This window comes from Atractosteus spatula, chromosome 6 (assembly GCF_055471065.1).
Source record: "Atractosteus spatula isolate fAtrSpa1 chromosome 6, fAtrSpa1.hap1, whole genome shotgun sequence".
Classification (NCBI taxonomy): domain Eukaryota; kingdom Metazoa; phylum Chordata; class Actinopteri; order Semionotiformes; family Lepisosteidae; genus Atractosteus; species Atractosteus spatula.
The window spans coordinates 29,812,405-29,820,751 of record NC_142711.1 but is presented as its reverse complement, the minus strand read 5'-3'; positions in this window follow the sequence as shown (position 1 = coordinate 29,820,751).

The window sequence follows — 8,347 nt, the reverse complement described above, 5'->3', positions numbered from 1 at the left end:
AGATTTCCAGCGAAAGACACCTCACCCCTCCAAAGCCAAGGAAGTACAGTACTTACTAGTTAAGAAAGCTAGGCTCCTCAATGAAATTGCTTTAACATGCTAATGCGTTGGTGTAACAGTCCGGGCGTGGCAAGCTTCTAATGTCAACTCGACTCCATTGGAAGACAATGAACATATTCTAGCCCTAAATGAATTAATAGCAAACATGGTTTACATAAAAGACATTTTTCCAAGAAAGTTTATAATAATACGATCTATAGTTGAAATCTGAGCCTAAATAAAAAGAAAAGGCATTTTCAGAGAGCAATTATGCTGTGTTTATGTAGAAAAAGTTATTAGGTTTATGAGCAATCTAATTACTTATTCGTTTAAAACGCTATATAAAATAAAGTTTATTATTAATTTGCTGGACAGAGCAGTGAACATTATTATGGATAAGACAAAGATAACGATTTATGTTAAAAGACATTTAATTAAACACGGGTTTGTGATTTAAATGGGAATGGGGGTGACGGGAACTCTTAATCTAAATAAAAATAAAATAAATAAAACAGGTTTCGATAGTTAATAACCACTTTTTATGCACGAAACATGGGTGATTTTTCTTCCTCCTGATCAGTTTAGAAATTTGTGTACGCTGTAAAGTTTTTACTTCTTAAACTTTTAAAATACACGTTTCGAATAGAAAGAAATCATCTTCCTGGTACAGTATGTATAGCAAACCAGCATGTCTTTTTTCTCCAATCAGAGGGGTTAGACGCTCGGTTAAAAGCAAAGGAGATTGTCTGTTATAGTGGACATAAAAACAAGAGTTCGCTGGCATTATATCCTAGAAGACACAGACCAGTGCCAGACCGGGAGAATGCCCGCAGTGTAAAAGAAAATGCCTGATGAACCAGGGATTGGACAGTTTCCAAGTGCTTGTACAATCGATGAAAATGTTCAAATAAATGTGCAAAAGAAATAAACAAAATAATCATTTATTTCTTTATCATATTGGCTAGCTAATGTCCTCTCTTTGCTAGTTAGTGGCTGTGTTTCTGCGTTGGGTAGCAACGGGTGACTGTTCTCAGGCGGAAGATGTAAACAGCTTAATTTTCGTGTTAAATAATTTTTTTAAAATTAAAATTCAATCTATACAGCAATCGCATATTTGGGTACTGTTTCATAAAACTTTCATGCTTAAAATGTTTAGGGAGAAATGGAAGACTGGTGTGTATTTTTTCTTTAAACTACCAAGACCAGCCATACACAGTACAGTTTACATACAGTAATGTTTATGTTCCTAAATTAATATCGTTTATGACCTTCAGATGCGTTATGCTCCTCTTCTTTTTTTATGCTCAGCTACTAAAATTTCCCTTTAGTGGTAAAATTTCATATAAATATTCAATACTAAGCGGATTAAGATGTGCACAGTAAAGAGATTAAATGATTAAATCTTTTCACTACCAACCAATGCACCCTGTCGGTCATTTTGGCCAGCCAATCACTTACCGCGGTGCCCTGCGGTGGCTTGTGGGTAGTTTACCGTACCGCGGGTTTGTACCGTGCATTTTGAATGGCTGCATCTGTACAAGAGAAAGGATTAAGTAATATTTACAGAGACTGTATTGAAATTATAACCATAATTTTACAAATGGGAGGTTATGAAAATGGAAAAAATCAGAAAATGACCAAGAAGATAAATCAATAAATAAATTAAATAATCATAACCCCCAACTTGTAAATCATTTCTGAAAAGAATATAGCCGATCAGTTGGTATACATAGAGGCACATGAATCATTTGTTCTCTTTCACATCTTTGGTGAAAAGAGAAACAATTCAGGCACACTGGATTAAATAAATATATATTAGCAGTGACAATACACACACACTAAACAACACACAACATAAACATACAACACACAAGTTATAGTACACTATCTACAAACTTTCAAATAAGGCATCCCAGAGGCCTAATGTCCTCACCACCCAGAAAACCCCCAGACTGTTACCAAGTATTCATATCCCTATAAAATGCTGCCTTCTAAACTAAATAACAACAAACGGCTAAATCTTTCTCTCTGTAAACCAAGATGCTATCAAATGAATGGGAGCCTATCACCCTTTTCTAAAACTGCACACACTAACCAAGAGAGTTTTTTTTAACCAAGGAATTCTTTACACAATAAAACAGAGCTCCTTAAAAACCACACAACAGCAAGCTCTCTTGAACAAGGTTCCAACACAGTACTTCAATCCAGTCTAGTCTTTCCATGTAATCTGGAACCAGGAACTCTCACCTTTGATATCTTCCTTTTCCACTTCCACTATGTCCTCACTCTCATTTTCTGTACCTGCCTTCCTGGACATACTGTACTGTCTTCCTGGACAATTGATTGACACCTAATTATTTACCCAGAAGTTAATTAACTAAGGTAAAATATTACAAATGGTTTAATCACTGAATCTAGGACCACTGCATGTCAGCAAACATTCCCTTGTTTTGAAGCTGGATATGTTGATACTATCAAGGTGCTACCCATTGTGTCAATATTCATTTCATAACATTTTTTCTTTATATGCTCATGCTTAGTTCTTATTACACATTTTGTGAATGTTAATTTTTTGTTAATCTTTGTAATTTCAGCATATTGGCTCTGGTTTAACTGCAAATGCAGCGCAACACAAACTTGCAAAATATTCTTTAATCAAATGGAATAAACTGAATTTAATTGCACTTTAGAGACCAGCAGTCAATGTTGGAAACCACTTAATCTCTAAAATATACCGTTGAAGTTGTTCGATCCCGTAGTGTGGACAAATTCAAACAAAAACAAAAAAGTAATATTTCATATAATATACATTCATGCTTATAAACATAATATACATTAATGTTTAAATAAACATAATAAACATTGATTTATGCAAAATTATAATAAGGAGACGACAATGCAAATGTAATTATGAACAGCCATATTCTCAGATACAAGTAAATATGCATTTACTATTGTGAACTAAACATCAAATGTGTTTGAAATAATTAAAATGTGGATAAAGTTAGTTTTATACTCAAAGATCCATTGGCACAACTACCTTGATGAGTTTAACCTTCGAACTGAGATGATGGGGCTAGGTTGGTCGATAGTCCAACTTGGTAGCTGCAAGCTCTGAACTCAGATATTTCCAGGTCCAGAGATAGGACAAAAGGGGAAACACAGCTGGAACAGGATGGGATAACAGACAGGGGGCCGGTGACGGGGAACGAGTCCAAGGGGAGTCCAATTGGGTAAAAACAGAGCACAGTCCAAAATACAATACCAGGAGATCCAAAGCCAAAGACAAAAACAGGGAACAGGAAACCGGGAACACAAAAGATAAAATCATAACGGAGCCAGGCGCTACGAGCCCCAGACTCAGATGTTTAGGAAGCCGTTCTGAAGCCTATGCCGTTGGGTCTCTCCTGGACCTGCTGGTAGGCGGGCTTCCGGGCATCAGTCTTCCAATGCTGAGCATGGAGCTTAGAAGGCATGGAATTTTAATAATACAGGGTAAAACCAGGGACAGGTGTACATAGTAAAACTAAAATACAAAAGGGTCAAAGCGCCCTCAAAAGTAGGGATGACGATTTACCATGAAATGTATTAAGTAAAACACTGCTGCTTTCTTCTTGCACCTCAGCAACCCTGTATATGTTTGTCATTGCTGCTGTGGAGTCTCCAGGGTAGTACATTACTGAACTGACTATCATTAAGAGTAATTCTGCATAGATCTGTGTATAATAAAATTGGTACAACAATTTTAATTCTTTTCTAACAAACATGGTTTTTAAAGCATTAACATCAGAAATGTGTCTACTTCATTAAGCTCTAAAAACAATTGAGGCTAAAACTAGTATAGTAAAACAATATTTATACAGTTAACAGACAAACAATACAATTTTCCTTGAAAAGATTGAACTGTATCCCACTGAGTGTAGCCATCGTTGAGCTTTTTTAAAATAAAAAAAAGCTCAATCAGCTTGAAATTACTATGTAAAACATCTAATTTTACAATGCCACGGTACTAAATGCCATCTGGGGGTATGTGTAAATTTATTTGTGAGAATAAATTTGCAAAAAATAGGCATGCTGATCTGTTGATGACTTAGCCAATACTGTATATTATACTTTATATCTCAAATAAAAGCTTTGGAAGAAGTAATATTTTTTTGGCTGAGGGACCACATGCAGGTTGGTCATACAATTTCTCAATGCTATGCTATTTCAGAGTACTGTACATTTAGAATGATTAAATATATGACTTATAAAAGCAGAATGACATCATAGCAAGAGTACAGTGAGGATTTTTTAACACAATTTAACAATGTACCTCGAACAAACAGAGAATAGATTATTTCAAACAAGATGTAGACATTTGAAGTCCAAGACAGCAAGAACAGAGCAGTAGTTGAAACAGTGTTGTCAGGTATTTGGAGGCTCCAACAACAACAGGCCATTTGTAACAGGCCATTAGCCAGTTTTAAGTCAGTCAAGGATGGAAACAACATTCAGAACAGCTTCTGCTGAGTCTCTGGTACCAGCCACTCCCAACCAAAGAGAATACCTTGGAGGACTAGCGAGTGTATTTTAGCTCTGTAGATAGAGGTTGTTCTTAAAGTCAGATTGGGTTGATCAACAAGCTTACATTGTTCAGTGACCAACACGGTAGCCTGAGAAGAATAGGGGATATAATGTACCGCTGTGCATCACATGCACTCAACAGCTATACTTTAAGCATTTAAAAAACGAGCACAGTTAGAGTGAACTTCACCAAGACTCTCAAGACCCTTGGTATTGCCATTAATGATAACTTCACTATCACTCTCTACACATCATCTGTACATGACCATGTATTAAACTCATCTCATCAATATCATGATTGGACTACTATATTTTCTTTTCAGTAGGACTTTCTACATGCACCATCAGACCACCCCTGGTCATTTAGAAAGCTGCAGCTGATCCTAGTCTTCAACCTCCTGACATACACTGATGTTTCCCCCACTCCTTGTCTCTGTATATTGCCTGCTAGTCAAGGCCCTCATCAGATATTAAACCTCAAGTTCTAGTCTACAGGGCATCCAAGAGAACTGCACCAGTATTATTCTAGACCGCTGCCAAGCCCTATGTTCCTTCTAGGACAGTGATTTCATCAGGTTGATTAGCAATGCCAAGGTTGAGGCATAGCAATTCCCTGACCCGAATGTTCTCCACTCTAGCACCCCAATGACAAACTGACAATCAGAGCCATTGTGGTCTGGAAGAAACTGAAAACATTCCAGGATATATCTTACCCCAGAGGTTGTGGTACTGTCCTGATATTAAACATGCAGTTGAAAGTAAATACAGGAGTAAACTATAACTAAAATACAAAATGCTTAGTGACATTACTTCTAGCACACAGTATATTTTTAGAAGGTTCTGTACTTATATCTATGCGTTTTACAATTTATTTTCACAATGGAACATGTATTATGGGGTCTTTAAGGTTCCATAGCAACTAATAATAAGTACAAAATCTAAAATTGGGAAAAAAATGACAGCAATTACACACTTCTGATTTTCTTTGATAAGGACCAGCTGGGTCCCAAGTCAAGTAATTTGTTCATCAGCAGGTATTGTTTAATCATCTGCAAATACGTCTGACAATGAGTTTTTGACCTTGACAAATTATTAATTAGTGATTAGTGTACTTTTTTATTATATAAATCTGACAGTTTAAGATTTTTTATAAATAAAAAATTATAGTGAGACGGATTCCTATTAAAATGGACAGTATTTTCAAGACATCTACTATTACTTTTCATACTTCCCTGATATTTTTTTAATTTATCTCTTCACTAACTTTCAGAGATAAAGCTTTCTTTATTTTCAAGTATGTTATGTTTTATGGGAAAATGCTGTTAATAACTTCAGCCTTGTTTGCTCAGCGTTTTTCAAAATATTTTGTTATACTTTTGCTTTTACAGATATCTTACAATTTTATCCAGAAGATGTGTGCCATTACTTTGTGAATCTTGAATCAAACCAATTTTTAGAATTATTTTTTCTTTCTTTTCAAATTTAGAATCCCTAGTACTTTTTTGTTTTACCACCTACGGCTACAAACCCTGCAACTGCGCACAGGATATAATGAAGAAATTGTAGGCAGAGTCCACCAATGCAACCTATTTCAAGCTGGTCATCTTTTGACACATCATAGGCTCTGCAGTTCCTTACAGGAGGTTCTGCAACAATTGGAAGAGACACATCTGTAACCAACAGCATCTTAATCCTTTAAACTACAAGGAAGCTGCAGGTCATACTACTGTATGTTGCTGGGAGCCCAAAATACCCTGCCAAACACATAATTGTTGACTAGTATAAAGTAAAAAAAAACTTTTTTTGTGTAGATCACTGTGATGTAATGATGTTTCCTCCTTAGGGAAGCCATTATATTGGCACAAAGTCATGATTTGTTCTTGAGCAAGATGACAGCTGAATAATTAGAAAGAGCTGCACAATTCTACTCAGGACTGAAAGAGTGTAGAGTATCCTGAGTGGGAATGCACTTTGTAAGGGAATATTCTTGTCACTACAGGGTCTCTGTGAAACTGGCCATTTCTCTAGTTGTCATTAAGAGGCATGTAAGAGTGCAGGCTAAAGGGAAAGATTTCATCTGAGACTACACCGTAGCAGGGATGGAACATCAAACCGGCTGCTGTTGAAGCAGGGACATCACTCCATAAATAGGGGTTCTGACCTGCTAGCCAGCCCAATGGGAATCAATGTGCTCTGAAGTATTGCTATAAGAGTCTGCCATACTAAGGTATGTCACAGGTTCTGGACAGACAGCTTGTATGTGTCACAACCGCCCACAATCAGAATCCAACCGTACGCTACTCTCGCAAATGACCCCACATTGTTCCCAGTCAGACTCCAGCTCTCTCCAATTCCAACAATCGCCGTCGCATTAATTAATCAACCAACCAAATCTTTCTTTCATTACCGTACTGTCCACTTTCCGAATTACTTAAGCCCTCACCACCTTGACCTCAATGCTCAGTATTGTTTTTCATCTAGCGGAACTCCCGTTCTCTCTTTCAAGACTTCCTTGTGATTTACCTGAGTCCTGATCCTAATTTTAGGACCCTGTGCTGTGACTGACAGATAATCTCCCAAAAAACTCATGCAAACACAGGAAAAACATGTAAGCTCACACGGAAAATGTTCCAACCAGAATTAAACCCAGGACCCTAAAACTGTGAGGTAGTAACATGCCACCTTCCGTGCCACCTACTTAAATAAATAAAAATATTATAACAAAAATATAAGATGCTAGATGCTGTACTGTATGTTAAATACTCTTTTTTAGAATCTGGAGCTGATGATAATCATAAAGCAAAATCCCAATTTCTTTGTTAGAACAACCACAGTGGTTTAATAAAGAAGAAAAAATAAACTAAATTGTTTCCCAGTTGTCCCGTGAAAGATCATGCACCTTCAACTTTGACTTCATGCAAGAGATTTGCTCTAGAATAAAGATCTGTAACATCATTGTACTTTACACCCTAGTGCAACTACAGAGAATCATTCAGAATGTAAAAATAAATCCTGACATTTTTAAGTATTTAATTTAATAAAATTTGAAATATTAAACAAAACTAGCCATAAGTAAGAAACATATAAAATAACACGAAAAGCATAAAAAACACCTGAAAAAAATAAAAACAAAGAAAACCCAACATCCACACAAAGAAAAAAACAGCTCAAACTTGCTTATGCCTTTTAAAAGCTTTCTTGGTGAGAAATTAATAGAGTTTAAATCTATGATAAAAGTAATCACAGAATGATTGGATGTGTAAAACAATCAGGAATATGTTTAATGCTCAGTTGTTTTTCAAAAAAAAAATAAAAAGGGACTACAGAACCTATTGAATTGCTCCACTGTGCCTGTCCTACAGAAAAAAAAGCCTTTCCATTGTAACTGTGGAGATAATCAAATTGAGTCAGCTACAATAACAGATTGTCTGTTAAGACAAGAAAAATTTAGACAACCATTCTGAACATCAGTGCTGATTATTTTTTCCTAGTTCAAGAATTCAAGAATTGCCTCTTAACAACTGAAGAGTTCTACAGTAGTTCAGGATCTGAGATATATTCTTCCTGCTTACACTTTTCATAACCACTATTTCCACCCAAAATTTATATAACTTGAGACAGCCTGAAACTGTGTGTGAGAGTGGCACCAGAAGACCTGCACCCACCTGTCATATAAATGAGAGACTGAAGGCTATATCTTGTTCGTTTTTTAACAAAGTTTTACAGTAGTGAAGTCAATGCA